Here is a 15,934-nt window from a genome sequence, read left to right as displayed (position 1 = left end):
AGCACACAGCCAAGACAACGCAGGAGTGGCTTTGTTTCAAGTCTCTGAATGTCCTTGGGTGGCCCAGCAAGAGCCCGGACTTGAAACCGATCTAACATCTCTGGAGAGACCTGAAAATAACTGTGCAGTGATGCTCCCCATCCAACCTGACAGAGCTTGAGAAGAACTGCAGAGAAGAATGGGAGAAACTCCCCAAATACATATGTGCCAAGCTTGTAGCATCATACCCAAGAATACCCAAGAATACGAGGCTGTAATCGCTGCCAAAGGTGCGTCAATAAAGTACTGAGTAAATGGTCTGAATACTTATGTAAATGTGATATTTCCGGGTTTTTTGTCTTTATAAACTTGAAAAAAATATGAAAAATCTGTTTTGCTTTGTCATTATGGGGTATTGTGTGTAGATTAAAGAACAAAAAATACATTTTAATACATTAGAATAAGGCCGTAGCGTAACAAAATGTGGAAAAAGTCAAGGGGTCTGAATACCCTCCGAATGCCACTCCTTGTATTGGTTCAGCCAGATGGGAATCTTATCAAGAACAGCTTCACAGCAAAACTGAGCTGCACTGAAAAAGAAAGTGGTCCTAAAACTGATAGCACAGAGAGGGAGGAAATGGAGAGAAATAACATCATGCTTTCTAAAACCTAAGTATGGACAGTGTCGGAGGTGTTTTAGTTGTGTGACATTACTACTGCTCATCCAGGTGTGATGGAAATGGGAAGTGGGAGGTGGCGACCTACGGCAGTGTGTGTGACCTCTGTAACTCTGCACACCTGACTTACAGTTGAAGTCGGAAGATTACATACACCTTAGCCAAATACATTTAAACTCAGTTTTTCACAATTCCTGACAATTAATTCTAGTAAAAATTCCCTGTCTTAGGTCAGTTAGGATCACCACTTTATTTTAAGAATGTGAATGTGAAATATTTCAGGTAGCCTTCCACAAGCTTCCTACAATAACTTTGGTGAATTTTGGCCCATTCCTCCTGACAGAGCTGGTGTAACTGAGTTAGGTTTGTAGGCCTCCTTGCTCGCACACACTTTTTCAGTTCTGCCCACAAATGTTCTATAGGATTGAGGTCAGGGCTTTGTGATGGCCACTCCAATACCTTGACTTTGTTGTCCTTAAGCCATTTTGCCACAACTTTGGAAGTATGCTTGGGGTTATTGTCCATTTGGAAGACCCATTTGCGACCAAGCTTTAACTTCCTGACTGATGTCTTGAGATATTGCTTCAATATACCCACATAATTGTCCCACCTCATGATGCCATCTATTTTGGGAAGTGCACCAGCCCCTCCTGCAGCAAAGCACCCCCAGAACATGATCCTGCCACCTCTGTGCTTCACGGTTGGGATGGTGTTCTTCGGCTTGCAAGCATCCCCCTTTTTCCTCCAAACATAATGATGGTCATTATGGCCAAACAGTTCTATTTTTGTTTCATCAGACCAGAGGACATTTCTCCAAAAAGTACGATCTTTGTCCCCATTTGCAGTTGCAAACTGTAGTCTGGCTTTTTTTATGGCGGTTTTGGAGCAGTGGCTTCTTCTTACTGAGCGACCTTTCAGGTTATGTCGATATAGGACTCGTTTTACTGTGGATATAGATACTTTTGTACCTGTTTCCTCCAGCATCTTCACAAGGTGCTTTGCTGTTGTTCTGGGATTGATTTGCACTTTTCGCACCAAAGTACGTTCATCTCTAGGAGACAGAGCGCATCTCCTTCCTGAGCGGTATGACGGCTGCGTGGTCCCATGGTGTTTATACTTGCTTGCTATTGTTTGTACAGATGAATGTGGTACCTTCAGGCATTTGGAAATTGATCCCAAGGATGAACCAGACTTGTGGAAGTCTACCATTTTTTTTCTAAGGTCTTGGCTGATTTCTTTTGATTTTCCCCTGATGTCAAGAAAAGAGGCACTGAGTTTGAAGGTATGCCTTGAAATACATCCACAGGTACACCTCCAATTGACTCAAATGATGTCAATTAGCCTATCAGAAGCTTCTAAAGCGTTGACATCATTTTCTCAAATTTTCAAAGCTGTTTAAAGGCACAGTCAACTTAGTGTATTTAAACTTCTGACCCACTGGAATTGTGATACAGTGAATTATGAGTGAAGAAACTGTCTGTAAACAATTATTGGAAACATTACTTGTGTCATGCAGAAAGTAGATGTCCTAACCGACTTGTCTAAACTATAGTTTGTTAACAAGAAATTTGTGGAGTGGTTGAAAAACGAGTTTTAATGACTCCAACCTAAGTGGATGTAAACTTCTGACTTCAACTGTATATCTTCCTGGATGTTTCCTATGGCTGCCTGGAGAGCAGTGAGTAGCACACACACACACACACACACACTCACTCACTCACTCACTCACTCACTCACTCACTCACTCACTCACTCACTCACTCACTCACTCACTCACTCACTCACTCACTCACTCATAGACAGACAGACAGACAGACAGACAGACAGACAGACAGACACACACATAGAAATATGCTGAAAATGTTTCTCTATGTGATGTGTTTGTATCAATCAGATTTTTGTCGTCCACAGAGAAGGTGACTACCTGTGAGGGTGCCGGTGTGGTGCATTTGGAATGTGGTAAGAAACAACACTCTGTGTGTCAATCGGTTACTTAGTTGAGTTGACTCGTGAGTCTCTCATGCTCCCTCTTCTCTCGCTCTCTCTCATAGGAAATGGGGTGGTCTTTCTTCAGAAAGCACTGTATGGACGCACAGACAGCCAGACCTGCAGTCAGGGACGACCTCAGAGTCAGCTGACTAACACAAAGTGTTCCCAGGAAGGAACTCTGGCACTCTGGTCACACACACACACACACACACACACACACACACACACACACACACACACACACACACACACACACACACACACACACACACACACACACACACACACACACACACACACACACACACACACACACACCCTATAGTGTGCATATCGAAGGTAAATCCATGTATATCACTCCATATACAAGGTAAATCCAGGGAGATCACTCCAGATGCAAGGTATATACAGCGAGATCCCTCCAGATCCAAGGTAAATCCAGGTAGATCTCTCCAGATACAAGGTAAATACAGGTAGATCCCTCCAGATACAAGTTAAATCCAGGGAGATCACTCCAGATACAAGTTAAATCCAGGGAGATCACTCCACATACAAGTTAAATCCTGGTAGATCACTCCAGATACAAGTTAAATCCAGGTAGATCACTCCAGATACAAGTTAAATCCAGGGAGATCACTCCAGATACAAAGTAAATCCAAGGAAATTACTCCAGATACAAGTTAAATCCTGGTAGATCACTCCAGATACAAGTTAAATCCAGGGAGATCACTCCAGATACAAGTTAAATCCAGGTAAATCACTCCAGATACAAGTTAAATCCAGGGAAATTACTTCAGATACAAGTTAAAAATCCAGGGAGATCACTCCAGATACAAGTTGGAATTTGACATTTTTGAAAGTCCTCAGGAGGTCGGGAGGCTCCGTCAAAACCATCCACTAGGGTGCAAACAAAACAAGTACCTGGAGCTAGAACCCAGGTCTATATGACAGACTAATGCTGTTCAGACCACAGCACCATCCATCCACTTTTAGTTGTCATGGCAAGTCTTAATACATCTCAAAACTTAGCAGTGTAGTCGTTTTTCTGTTTTTAACCTTAATGTGACCAATCAGAATTAATGCCTGAAGTTAACCTAAGAGTTGTTTGTGTCCCTAAACCCTGATATGCCTAAACCCTTAACTTAACCAACCTCCAACCTCTCTTTGATTACTCCCCCCACCTCTCTTTGATTGCTCCTCCCATCTCTCTTTGATTTCTCCTCCCACCTCTCTTTGATTGCTCTTCCCACCTCTTTGATTACTCCTCCCACCTCTCTTTGAATGCTCCTCCCACCTCTCTTTGATTACTCCTCAAACCTCTCTTTTAATTGCTCCTCCCACCTCTCTTTGATTACTCCTCTCAACTTTTTGATTGCTCCTCTCCTCTCTTTGAATTGCTCCTCCCACCTCTCTTTGATTGCTCCTCCCACCTTTTTGATTGCTCCTCCCAACTCTCTTTGATTACTCCCCCCACGTCTCTTTGATTGCTCCTCCCACCTCTCTTTGATTACTCCTCCCACCTGTCTTTGATTACTCCTCCCACCTCTCTTTGATTACTCCCCCACCTCTCTTTCTTGCTTTTCATCCTTTTCCTTATCCTCCATTATCTCAGCAGCAGGGCTGATGTTGTGTCTCAGCAGCAGATTGAAGTGACGGTGCCGGATGGGATGGCTGCCGTCTGATCGGATCTTACCTAACCATGCTATTTTATAATTTTTTTTGCGTTGTTCGTAACTTGTTTTGTACATAATGTTGCTGCTACCGTCTCTTATGACCGAAAAAGCTTCTGGATATCAGAACTGAGAGTACTCACCTCAGATTAGACGAAGAGATTTTCAACAATGAGTCGGATGGAAGGGATATAGTACAGACACCCGACCAGGCCCAGATCCCCGTCATTGGCTAGAGAAGAAAAGTGCCTTTTGAGGATTAAGTGACGACTGGCTAATCTGCCTTGGCCTTCCATCCTGCTAGCTAACGTTCAATCGCTGGAAAAGAAATGGGATGAACTGAAAGCACGTATATCCTACCAACGGGACATTAAAAACTGTAATATCTTATGTTTCACTGAGTCGTGGCTGAACGACGACATTAAGAACATACAGCTGGCGGATTATACACTCTACCGGCAGGATAGAACAGCAGCCTCTGGTTAAACACGGGGTGGGGGCCTATGCATATTTGTAAACAACAGCTGGGGCACTTTATCTAAGGAAGTCTCGAGGTTTTGCTCGCCTCAGGTAGAGTATATCATGATAAGCTGTAGACCACACTATCTACCTAGAGAGTTTTCATCTGTATTTTTCGGAGCTGTCTACATACCACCACAGACCAATGCTGGCACTAAAACTGTGCTCAATGAGCTGTATACTGACATAAGCAAACAGGAAAATGCTCACCCAAAGGCGGTGCTCCTAGTGGCCGGGGACTTTAATGCAGGGAAACTTAAATCAGTTATACCTAATTTCTATCAGCTTGTTAAATGTGCAACCAGAGGGAAAACAATTCGAGACCACCTTTACTCCACACACAGAGATGCATACAAGCTCTCCCTCACCCCCCATTTGGCAAATCTGACCATAATTATATCCTCCTGATCCCTGCTTACAAACAAAAATTAAAGCAGGAAGCACCAGTGACTTGGCTTGTAAAAAAGTGGTCAGATGAAGCAGATGCTAAACTTTAGGACTGTTTTGCTAGCACAGACTGGACTATGTTCCGGGATTCTTCCGATGGCATTGAGGAGTACACCACAACAGTCACTGGCTTTATCAAAGTGCATCGAGGAAGTTGTCCCCACAGTGACTGTACGTACATATCCCAACCAGAAGCCATGGATTACAGGCAACATTCGCACTGAGCTAAAGGGTAGAGCACCGCTTTCAAGGACTCTAACCCGGAAGCTTATAAGAAATCCCGCTATGCCGTCCGATGAACCATCAAACAGGCAAATACAGGACTAAGATCGAATTGTACTACACCGGCTCCGACGCTCGTCTTATGTGGCCGGGCTTGCAAACTATTACAGACTACAAAAGGAAGCACAGCCAAGACCTGTCTAGTGACACAAGCCTAACAGACGAGCTAAATAAATTCTATGCTCGCTTCGAGGCAAGTAACACTGAAACATGCATGAGAGCATCAGCTGTTCTGGACGACTGTGATCACGCTCTCCGCAGCTGATGTGAGTAAGACCTGTAAACAGGTCAACATTCATAAGGCCACAGGGCCAGATGGATTACCAGGACGTGTACTCTGAGCATGCGCTGACCAACTGGCAAGTGTCTTCACTGACATTTTCAACCTCTCCCTGTCTGAGTCTGTAATACCAACATGTTTCAAGCAGACCACCATAGTCCCTGTGCCCAAGAACACTCAGGTAACCTGCCTAAATCTTTAGCCATGAAGGAAAGAATGGAGAGGAGGAGAGGAAGGAGATGAGGGTAAGAGATAAGGAGGGGAAGGTGAGGAAAGAGATGAGATGAGGAGAGGAAGGAAAGGAGATAAGGAGAGGAGATGAGGAGATGAAACAAGAAGAGGAAAGAGAGGAGGAAATTAGGAAGCTACTGTAGAATGTTGAGATGATAGAGAGGAGGGGAAGCTATTGTACTGTTAACATGATGCAGAGGAGGAGATGAAGGAGAAGAGGGTGGAAGAAAAGAAGATGAGGATAGGGGCAATGAAAGAGAGGAAGGGTGGAGAGGAGGAAGGCTTTGTAGTTGATTGAAATGTGGAGAGGAGATGAAGCCACTCTAGACTATGGAGATCGTAGACAGGAAGCCACTGTAGGCTATGGAGATAGTAGAGAGGAAGCCACTCTAGACTATGGAGACACACCCTCTGACTGTAACCTACCTTAGCCCTTACAGGGTAATGATGGCCTGGCTCGGCTGCTGCCACTTCCTGTCCGCCTCCATCGGTGAGTCCTGTCTACTCTACTGCTGGTCTACATATGAACCCATATTAAGTGATGTGATAAACGCATGACTGAATCTTTTTATTTGTGTTTTTCTTTCATTCAACAGAAGAACTCTGACTGGATGCCCTTTTTACTCTGGATTTACTCCATAATCAAACACGATGAATAACTGATAAATGAATTAAGCAACCAATCAATAAATCAATGTGCAAACTAGTGACTGTATGTTGTTGTGTAGCCAGCTCATTTTCAGACCAGTGTTTTTAGAGAACACAACCCTACATATGTTATTGATTTGGATGTCAACAAATATGTTACATTTAAAATAAAATGAATGGAGGCAGCTGAGAAATTGACTTTTTCTTCTGAGACTGAGAATGTTTTTCTTAACGTTTTACCATGTTAGTAGTGACTCTAGTCTGGAAGACTATTTACACAGAATGGACACTTTGCATTGGTATTACACACTTCAATACTCAGGAAGTGATTATAGCCTTAGATACGAAAAAGGTATGATTAGTGAATTAAAAGTGAATAAATAAATGTAATAACCAAAACAGTGTGAAACAAATCAAAATATATTTTTGATTATTCAAAATTGCCACCCTTTGCCTTGATGACAGCTTTGCACACTTGGCATTCTCTCAACCAGCTTAGTGAGTAATGTTTTTCCAACAGTCTTGAAGACTGCTGAGCACTTGTTGGCTGCTTTTCCTTCACTCTGTGGTCCAACTCATCCCAAACCATCTCATTTGGGTTGAGGTCGGGTGATTGTGGAGGCCAGGTCATCTGATGCAGCACTCCATCACTCTCCTTCTTGGTCAAATAGCCCTTACACAGCTTGGAGGTGTGTTTTGGGTAATTGCCCTGTTGAAAAACAAATGATAGTCCCACTAAGTGCAAACCAGATGGGATGGCGTATCCCTGGAGAATGCTGTGGTAGCCATGCTGGTTATGTGTGCCTTGAAATCTAAATAAATACTGTGGTAACCATGCTGGTTAAGCGTGCCTTGAATTCTAAATAAATCATAGACAGTGTCACCAGCAAAGGCCCCCCACACCATCACACCTCCTCTTCAATGCTTCACGGTGAGAACCACACATGCTGAGATCATCCGGTCACCTACTCTGCATCTCACAAAGACACAGCGGTTTGAACGAAAAATATCAAATTTGGACTCATCCGACCAAAGGATAGATTTCCACCTGTCTAATGTCCATTACTCGTGTTTCTTGGCCCAAGCAAGTCACTTCTTATTATTGGTGTCCTTTAGTAGTGGATTCTTTGCAGCAATTCAATCATGAAGGCCTGATTCACGCAGTCTCCTCTGAAAGGTTAATGTTGAGATGTGTCTGTTACTTGAACTCTGTGAAGCATTTATTTGGGTTGCAATTTCTGAGGCTAACTCTTGGTCTTCCTTTCCTGTGGCAGTCCTCATGAGAGCCAATTTCATCATAGCGATTGTCACGTCTGCTCCTGCTCTTCCCTTCCCCTTGCACTTGAGGGCGCCAGATTACCCTGCATCACACGTTCCTGCCATTCATCACTCACACTTGCCTTCCCTCGTCACTTGCATCAGCATTATTGGACTCACCTGGACTCACTTATCTCCTGTTAATTTCCTCCCCTATAATTGTCAGTTCCCTAGCTCTGTTCCCTGCTGCTGCATTGATTGTTTCTTGTCTTTGTATTTGTTTGCTGACGCTGTGCTTGTCTCATTTTATGTCCGTTATTTATTTAAATGTTTACTCCCCGTACCTGCTTTGTCCCTCCAGCGTCATTCCGCGTGACAGCTTGATGGTTTTTACGACTGCACTTGAAGAAACTTTCAAAGTTCTTGAAATTTTACGCATTGACTGACCTTCATGTCTTAAAACTTCTTAGGGATAGGCATCCTGCTACTGTTTAGTTGGAGCCATCGACTTGAGTAATCCACTCGTTCAACATGCAGAAAAAGGAATCTGAAAATCTACCCCTAAACTTTGTTTCAACAAGTCAAAATACATTTCTATTGACTCAAATGTAATCAAACTATATTTCTTACGGAAGAAGTATGTTCAATAGGAAACCGATATTAGCAGGTGCATACTGTCTTCATGGTGCATGAGCCCTTGATCATAGACTGACACCCTGTGGAAACCATAGGAATTGCATCCAGGGAGCTAATTTTCAATATGACCTTTCACTTGCCTTTCTAAGAAGATGGTCTCTCTCTCAAAAAAAAACTCTGGTTGGTTTTTCTTTGCATTTTGTCCTACCATATCTATTGTGTTATCTTCTCCTACATTATTTTAACATTTCTACAAACTTCAAAGTGTTTTCTTTCCAATGGTACCAATTATATGCATATCCTGGCTTCAGGGCCTGAGTAACAGGCAGTTTACTTTGGGCAAGTCATTCAGGCGGAAATGGAGTAAAAAGGGGCCTAGCCCTAAGAATTAAAGTAATGATGGACTGCTTATTTGAGCTGTTCTTGCCATAATATGGACTTGGTCTTTTACCAAATAGGGCTATCTTCTGTATACCACCCCTACCTTGTCACAACACAACTTATTGGCTCAAAAGCATTAAGAAATTCCACAAATGAACTTTTAACAAAGCACACCTGTTCATTTAAATGTTTTACAGGTGACTACCTCTTAAAGCTGGTTGAGAGAATGCCAAGACTGTGCAAAGCTGTCATTAAGGCAAAGGGTGGCTACTTTGAAGAATCTCAAATATAAAATATATTTTGATTTGTTTAATACTTTTTTGGTTACTACATGATTCCATATGTGTTTTTTCATAGCTTTGACGTCAGCATTATTATTCTAAAATGTAGAAAATAGTAAAAATTAAGAAAAACCCTTGAACGAGTAGGTGTGTCCAAACTTTTGACTGGTACTTTATATAAACCCCTTTCCAAAAAAACAGTTTTCCACTGGAGGGAACGCTCAAGGTCCTTAAATATCTTTAGGCTACTAGCAAGGCCCCCAACATTTTGAGATACCCCTACCCGAGGTGTAACAAAACACAACCATGTTTTTTTCACATCTATAATTTATACGCAGGTGAAGGTGTCTTAGTGCCATCATGTTAGCCATATTGGATTCAGAATCAAATTGATTTACACTTGTTTTACACAATTTAGAAAAAATGCCTTTAATTTACAACATGTATTTTTATAGTACAGGTGACTTAACTCCCATCAAATGGTATTATTACAATTTGATGAAAGTTAAACCAGCTGTACTGTTAATATCCATTTATTTGAAGGCATATTGATGCCAGTCAATGGTGTCACTTTGAGAGGCGGGATATTTGTATTTGTATTTATTTATGGGTCCCCATTAGCCGCTACCACTCTTCCTGTCGTCTGGCTAAATTAAGCCAGCTATACAATTTTTTTTATACATGGCAATACAATCACAACAGATTTCACAACACGTTAAGTGTGTGCGCTCAGGCCCCTACTCCACTACCACATATCTACAACACAAAATCCATGTGTACGTGTGTGTATGTTATCATGTGTGTGTATGCATGTGTCTGTGCCTATGTTTGTGTTGCTTCAAGGTCCTGCTGTTCCATAAGGTGTATTTGTATCAGTTTAAAAAAAATCTGATTCTACTGCTTGCTTCAGTTTGTCATGACTTTGCCCTGTTGGGTGAGGGTCATAAAACACCCTTTCTCTCTCTTCCCCCACAGGTTTATGACCCCCTCCATAAATACCTAATCTCTCTCTATCCACTCTGTAGAATGGACTTTTGAAAATTCTTTCTTACCACAGAGAGAGACTTTACAATACAGTAACATAGAAAGGCTGGGGAATGGAACAATACTTCCCCTTTCTCAACCAGTTGAAAGTGTCCGTTGGTACTTAAAGAATATGATGTCAGATCAGTTGTTGTCTGGGACATTATTACTGAAGACAGGACAACTTAAATTGTATATTGGAAAGTCTACACATCCTAGTTATCAGATTTACATGTAAATGTTGCAAAATGTATATGATTGAATTTGAAAGTATTTGTGAGAATGTGATGAAATGTGATTTTAGACTTATAAATGACAGAATTGATTTCATAGTAAACTTATGTTCAATCAGTAAACCCGCCCACGGGAGCACAGACATTGGTTGGAAATAATGAACCAATCCCCTTCTCTTCTCCAGCAAAAAAGTCCCTGTGAGCTGGGCGAGCTGATTATGGGAAAATGGTGTGAACTTTGAACTATAATTCACTAAAGAAGGAGTGATACATCTTAGACGTTGTGTTATCCGCTGAAGCTGTAAACGTACGTGGCCTAGGAAAGGAGAGACAATCTCTTCAGATTGACAGGGTACTTCAACGTGACCAGAAAGATTATTCAAAGGACAATGGTGATCTGTGCTGGACAAACCAGTCGTCCATCTTCGATCCATCTATTGAAGCGCAGCTCAGAGTAAATCTATATCTTGCATTTTCCTTTTCCCGAATGAGCTGTCATTAGAATGCATAAGATTCTGTATTTACGGTAACATAGCTTCTCAAGGTCTGATAGAGACCCGATCCCTTTGTCCCTCAGTCTTCCCGCTCTTTCATTGAAACCCAACCCCCTTCCTTTGTGTAACCAGCCATCATATCGGGGTAGTCCGCTAGGAACTTTTCCTGACATCATTAGTAATCGATGTATGATCTATCCTGTGTATATATTATGTATTTCTGTGATTTGATTAAATAATTAAGCCAATTTGCATGTCACTGATTCATAATTTAAACTAGGGTCCGTGCGGATAACCAATAATTTTACGACATTTGGAATGAGAACTGATGAGGTAATAATTCATTAATAGAAGACTAATTGATCAGATATTAAAATATCTGAAGAGTTATATTCAGTAAAATTATAACTTTGTAATCTCAAAATTTTCCGTGGTGCCCCGACTTCCTAGTTAATTAAGTTTAAATGATTAGTTTAGTCACGTAATAATAATTACACATAGAGAATTGATTTGATAAAATAACAGTCTTCACATTTAATGATAGTAAAGACACGGCACGTTACCTGATGTGGAATAGAGCTCCATGTATTCATGGCTCTATGTAGGACTGTATGCCTCCCATAGTCTGTTCTGGACTTGGGGACAGTGACGAGACCTCTCGTGGCATTTCTTGTAGGGTATGCATGGTTGTCTGCACTGTGTGCTAGTCGTTTAACAGCACTATCAACAAGGCAGGTCCTACAGGCTCTAGTTTTGTCGCACCTGGACTAATGTTCAGTCGTGTGGTCAGGTGCCACAAAGAGGGAGTTAGGAAAATTGCAATTGGCTTAGAACAGGGCAGCACGGCAGGCCCTTCGATGTACACAGTGTCTCAACATGAATAATATGCATGTTAATCTCACCTGACTCAAAGTGGAGGAGAGATTGACTTCATCACTACTTGTATTTGTGAGAGCTATTGACATGTTGAAGCACTGTTTGTCTGTTTGTCTGTTTAAGTGGTGCTGAGAGAGAGAGAAAAAAAAAGAGAGAGAAAGAAAAAAGAAAGAGAGAGAGAGAAAGAGAGAAAGAGAGAGAGAGAAAGAGAGAAGGAGAGAGCGAGAGAAAGAGAGAGCGAGAAAGAGAGAGCGAGAAAGAGAGAGCGAGAAAGAAAGAGAGAGCGAGAAAGAGAGAGCGAGAAAGAGAGAGCGAGAAAGATGGAGAGGGTGGAAATGGCGAGATTAGATACTAGGAGAAAGAGAGAAAAAGGTATCAGTGTCATCGTGGTTACTCCAGATTGGATGGCAGACCTGTAGGTAGCGTGGGTGGGCTAACACAGTGCCACAGCCCTCCATCTCACAGCGAACATACTGCACTGAGGGCCGCCTTCTTGTTAACAGGAGGCAGGAGAGGGGGAATTGATATTATACTATTCATGTTTCAGAAAGGAGGCCTTTCTAAATATTGAGAGCAGATTGTTGGACTGAGATGATGGTTACAAGTTCGTACACAGTTACAGTATATTCACGGTTACAAGGCAAAATGTAACAAAAAAATTACTTTCTTTTTGGCAGTTGAGGAGTTTTGGGATCTTTCTGCTGCCAACCTCTCCTATGATGACAGGGTAATGAACAGCTTAGCATTGGCTGCGTGGAGTTTTAACTCATTCCTCCGTGCAATCCCTTTCCATGGTCTATCCATTTTTAGAAAATGGGTGGTTCGAGCCCATTGATTGGCTGACAGCCATTGTATATCAGATCGTATACCACAGGTATGACAAAATATGTATTTTTATTGTTCTAATTACGTTGGTAACCATTTTATAATAGCAATAAGGCACCTCGGGGGGTTTGTGGTATATGGCCGATATACCACGGCTAAGGGCTGTATCCAGGCACTCCATGTTGCGTCGTACATAAGAATAGTCCTTAGCGGTGGTATATTGGCCATATACCACACCCCCTTGGGCCTTATTGTTTAAGTAGATCTATCCGTCCATCATGTTCCCCCATTCATCCCTCCATCACTTACTTCCTAGGAGGCTCCTCTCCCAACTAATTTCCTGTCTTCAAATCGATTTCTCGCATTCCATCTTCTTTTATCTCTCTCTTCTCTTCTTTCTGCTTCGTAGGACGTTGGCTTGTTTTCTGAGGCTCTCTGTAGACGTGAGATGGAGGTAAATAAAATACATTTGCTTTAAGTGGATCTTTCACTTAGTTACTTTTATAAACAGTATGTAGATATTACCTGCAGAGTAGTCATTCATATTAATGTACTGGTATTAACTATTACATACACCATTAATTTGGACAGGCAGTTAAGTGACTTCCTCTTTGCAACAGGTTTGTAGTGGAGGTCATTGGGGTCATCTCTGAAAGGAAGGTCCTCGACTTCACCAGCTCTGGCTGAGGGTCTGCGTTGGGTCTGGGAGTGTTTAGGTCTGGATGGCCTTGAGGCTAGTGAAGGGGACAGATAGGAAATGTTTCAGAGAAAATTGAGCAGGTTGGCTTACATATAGTCTCATTCTAAGGGCCAGTTTCCTGGACACAGATTAAGCCCAGTTCAGGGCGAAAAAGTATTTTAAACTTTTATATAGGGGACCTCTAGCCTGGGGGAACATCTAGTCTGGGGGATGTCTAGCCTCTAGCCCGGCAGGTGTCTAGCCTCTCACCTGGGGGGCATCTAGCCTTTAACATGGGGGACGTCTAGTCTCTAGCCTGGGGGACCTCTAGCCTGAGGGAAATCTAGTCTCTAGCCTGGGGACACCTAGCCTCTAGCCTTGTGGACCACCAGCCTCAGGAACTCTAGCCTGGCCTATATCTAGACTCTAGCCTGGGGGACCTCTAGCCTGGGAGATGTCTAGCTTCCAGCATGGGGGAAGTCTAGCCTGTAGCCTAGTGGACCACTAGACTCTAGCCTGGTGGACCTCTAGCCTCTAGCCTGCAGGACACCTAGCTTCTAGCCTGGGGATGTCTAGCTTCTAGCCCAGGGGATGTCTAGCCTCAGAGACCTCTAGGCTGGGGGAAGTCTAGCCTCTAGCCTGGTGGACCTCTAGCATGTCTAGCTTCTAGCCTGGGTTCATCTAGCTTCTAACCTGGGCAACAACTAGCCTCCAGCCTGGGGGACCACTAGACTCAAGCCTGGGGGATGTCTAAACTCTAGCATGTCTAGCCTGTAGCATGTCTAACCTCTAGCCTGGTGTATGTCTAGCCTCTAGCCAGGGGATGTCTAGCCTGTAGCCTGGGGGACACATTTTTTACATTTGAGTCATTTAGCAGACACTCTTATCCAGAGCGACTTACAGTAGTGAATGCATACATTTTTTTCTCTGTACTGGTCCTCCGTGGGAATCGAACCCACAACCCTGGCGTTGCAAACACCATGCTCTACCAACTGAGCCACACGGGACACATAGCCTCTAGCCTGGGAGGCCTCTAGCCTGGGGGACCTTTAGCCTTTAGCCTGGGGACCTCTAGCCATTAGCCTGGGGGACGTCTAGCCATTAGCCTGGGGACCTCTAGCCATTAGCCTGGGGACCTCTAGCCATTAGCCTGGGGGACCTCTAGCCATTAGCCTGGGGACCTCTAGCCATTAGCCTGGGGACCTCTAGCCATTAGCCTGGGGACCTCTAGCCATTAGCCTGGGGGACCTCTAGCCATTAGCCTGGGGACCTCTAGCCTTTAGCCTGGGGGACCTCTAGCCATTAGCCTGGGGACCTCTAGCCTTTAGCCTGGGGGACCTCTAGCCATTAGCCTGGGGACCTCTAGCCTTTAGCCTGGGGGACCTCTAGCCTTTAGCCTGGGGGACCTCTAGCCATTAGCCTGGGGGACCTCTAGCCATTAGCCTGGGGGACCTCTAGCCTTTAGCCTGGGGGACCTCTAGCCATTAGCCTGGGGGACCTCTAGCCATTAGCCTGGGGGACCTCTAGCCTTTAGCCTGGGGGACCTCTAGCCATTAGCCTGGGGGACCTCTAGCCTTTCGGGATCTCTAGCCTGGTGGACTTGTAGCCTGGCGGACCTCTAGGCTGGTGTACCTCTAGCCTGGCGGACCACAGTATATGCAATACAGGTGTCTTAAGGTGCATTTAGGCTATATTGCTTCGACCATAGCATGTCACTTATGTGAATATGAGTTTGGAGCTGTCTGACAGCATGTCGGATGGCTTTGCCTTTCTTGTGTTCATCTTGCGTTCATTTGTGTTCATTGACCCTACAGTTACTGAGATGTTTCCTATAAAATGGAAGTTGTGTTATCTACTTAGGCTAAGGACCCAGCCTCTCGTTAAGCTAGCAAAATGTGTCTCTCAAAAGAGTCGATAGTCATTACGTACCATGGACATGAAACCAAATCGCCCCGATTCAGAAAGAGTGCGGCCTCCTACAACAGTGACTGGAAATACACTGAAGACCTAGTCCAGCGTTTAGCATTTGAGATCAAATGTTTCATATCAAAGCTAGGACCGAGAGACTGAAAAACAGCTTCTATCTCAAGGCCATCAGACTGTTAAATAGCCATCACTAGCACATTAGAGGCTGCTGTCTATATACATAGACTTGAAATCACTAGCCACTTAAATAATAGAACACTAGTCACTTTAATAATGTTTACATATCTTGCATTACTCATCTCATATGTATATACTGTATTCTATTCTACTGTATCTTAGTCTATGCTGCTCTGACATTGCTCGTCCATATATTTATATATTCTTAATTCCATTCCTTTACTTAGATTTGTGTGTATTGTGTTTACAGTCGTGGCCAAAAGTTTTGAGAATGACACAAATATTAATTGGACTGCTGAGGACTGGGATAAAGTCAAGGCAAAAGTGATAACTAAGTGGCTCGGGGAACAAAACATCGATATTTTGGGTCCATGGCCAGGAAACTCCCCAGACCTTAATCCCATTGAGAACTGGTGGTCAGTCC

The 15,934-nt window shown here is 43.3% G+C and overlaps 2 long non-coding RNA genes across 2 annotated transcripts; both read left to right on the top strand.

Moving 5' to 3' along the window:
- Nucleotides 1-2,276: 2,276 nt before the first annotated feature.
- On the top strand, nucleotides 2,277-2,789 carry LOC115197898 (uncharacterized). The gene is made up of 3 exons (XR_003879098.1): nucleotides 2,277-2,334; nucleotides 2,568-2,615; nucleotides 2,708-2,789. It is a non-coding gene; the product is annotated as an uncharacterized LOC115197898 (long non-coding RNA).
- Nucleotides 2,790-6,375: 3,586 nt separating this feature from the next.
- On the top strand, nucleotides 6,376-6,870 carry LOC115197896 (uncharacterized). The gene is made up of 2 exons (XR_003879097.1): nucleotides 6,376-6,564; nucleotides 6,671-6,870. It is a non-coding gene; the product is annotated as an uncharacterized LOC115197896 (long non-coding RNA).
- Nucleotides 6,871-15,934: the final 9,064 nt, after the last annotated feature.

This window comes from Salmo trutta, chromosome 8, assembly GCF_901001165.1.
Source record: "Salmo trutta chromosome 8, fSalTru1.1, whole genome shotgun sequence".
In the NCBI taxonomy this organism is placed as follows: Eukaryota; Metazoa; Chordata; class Actinopteri; order Salmoniformes; family Salmonidae; genus Salmo; species Salmo trutta.
Note: the sequence above shows the minus strand (reverse complement) of the source record. Positions and strands in the feature narration are given on the sequence as shown.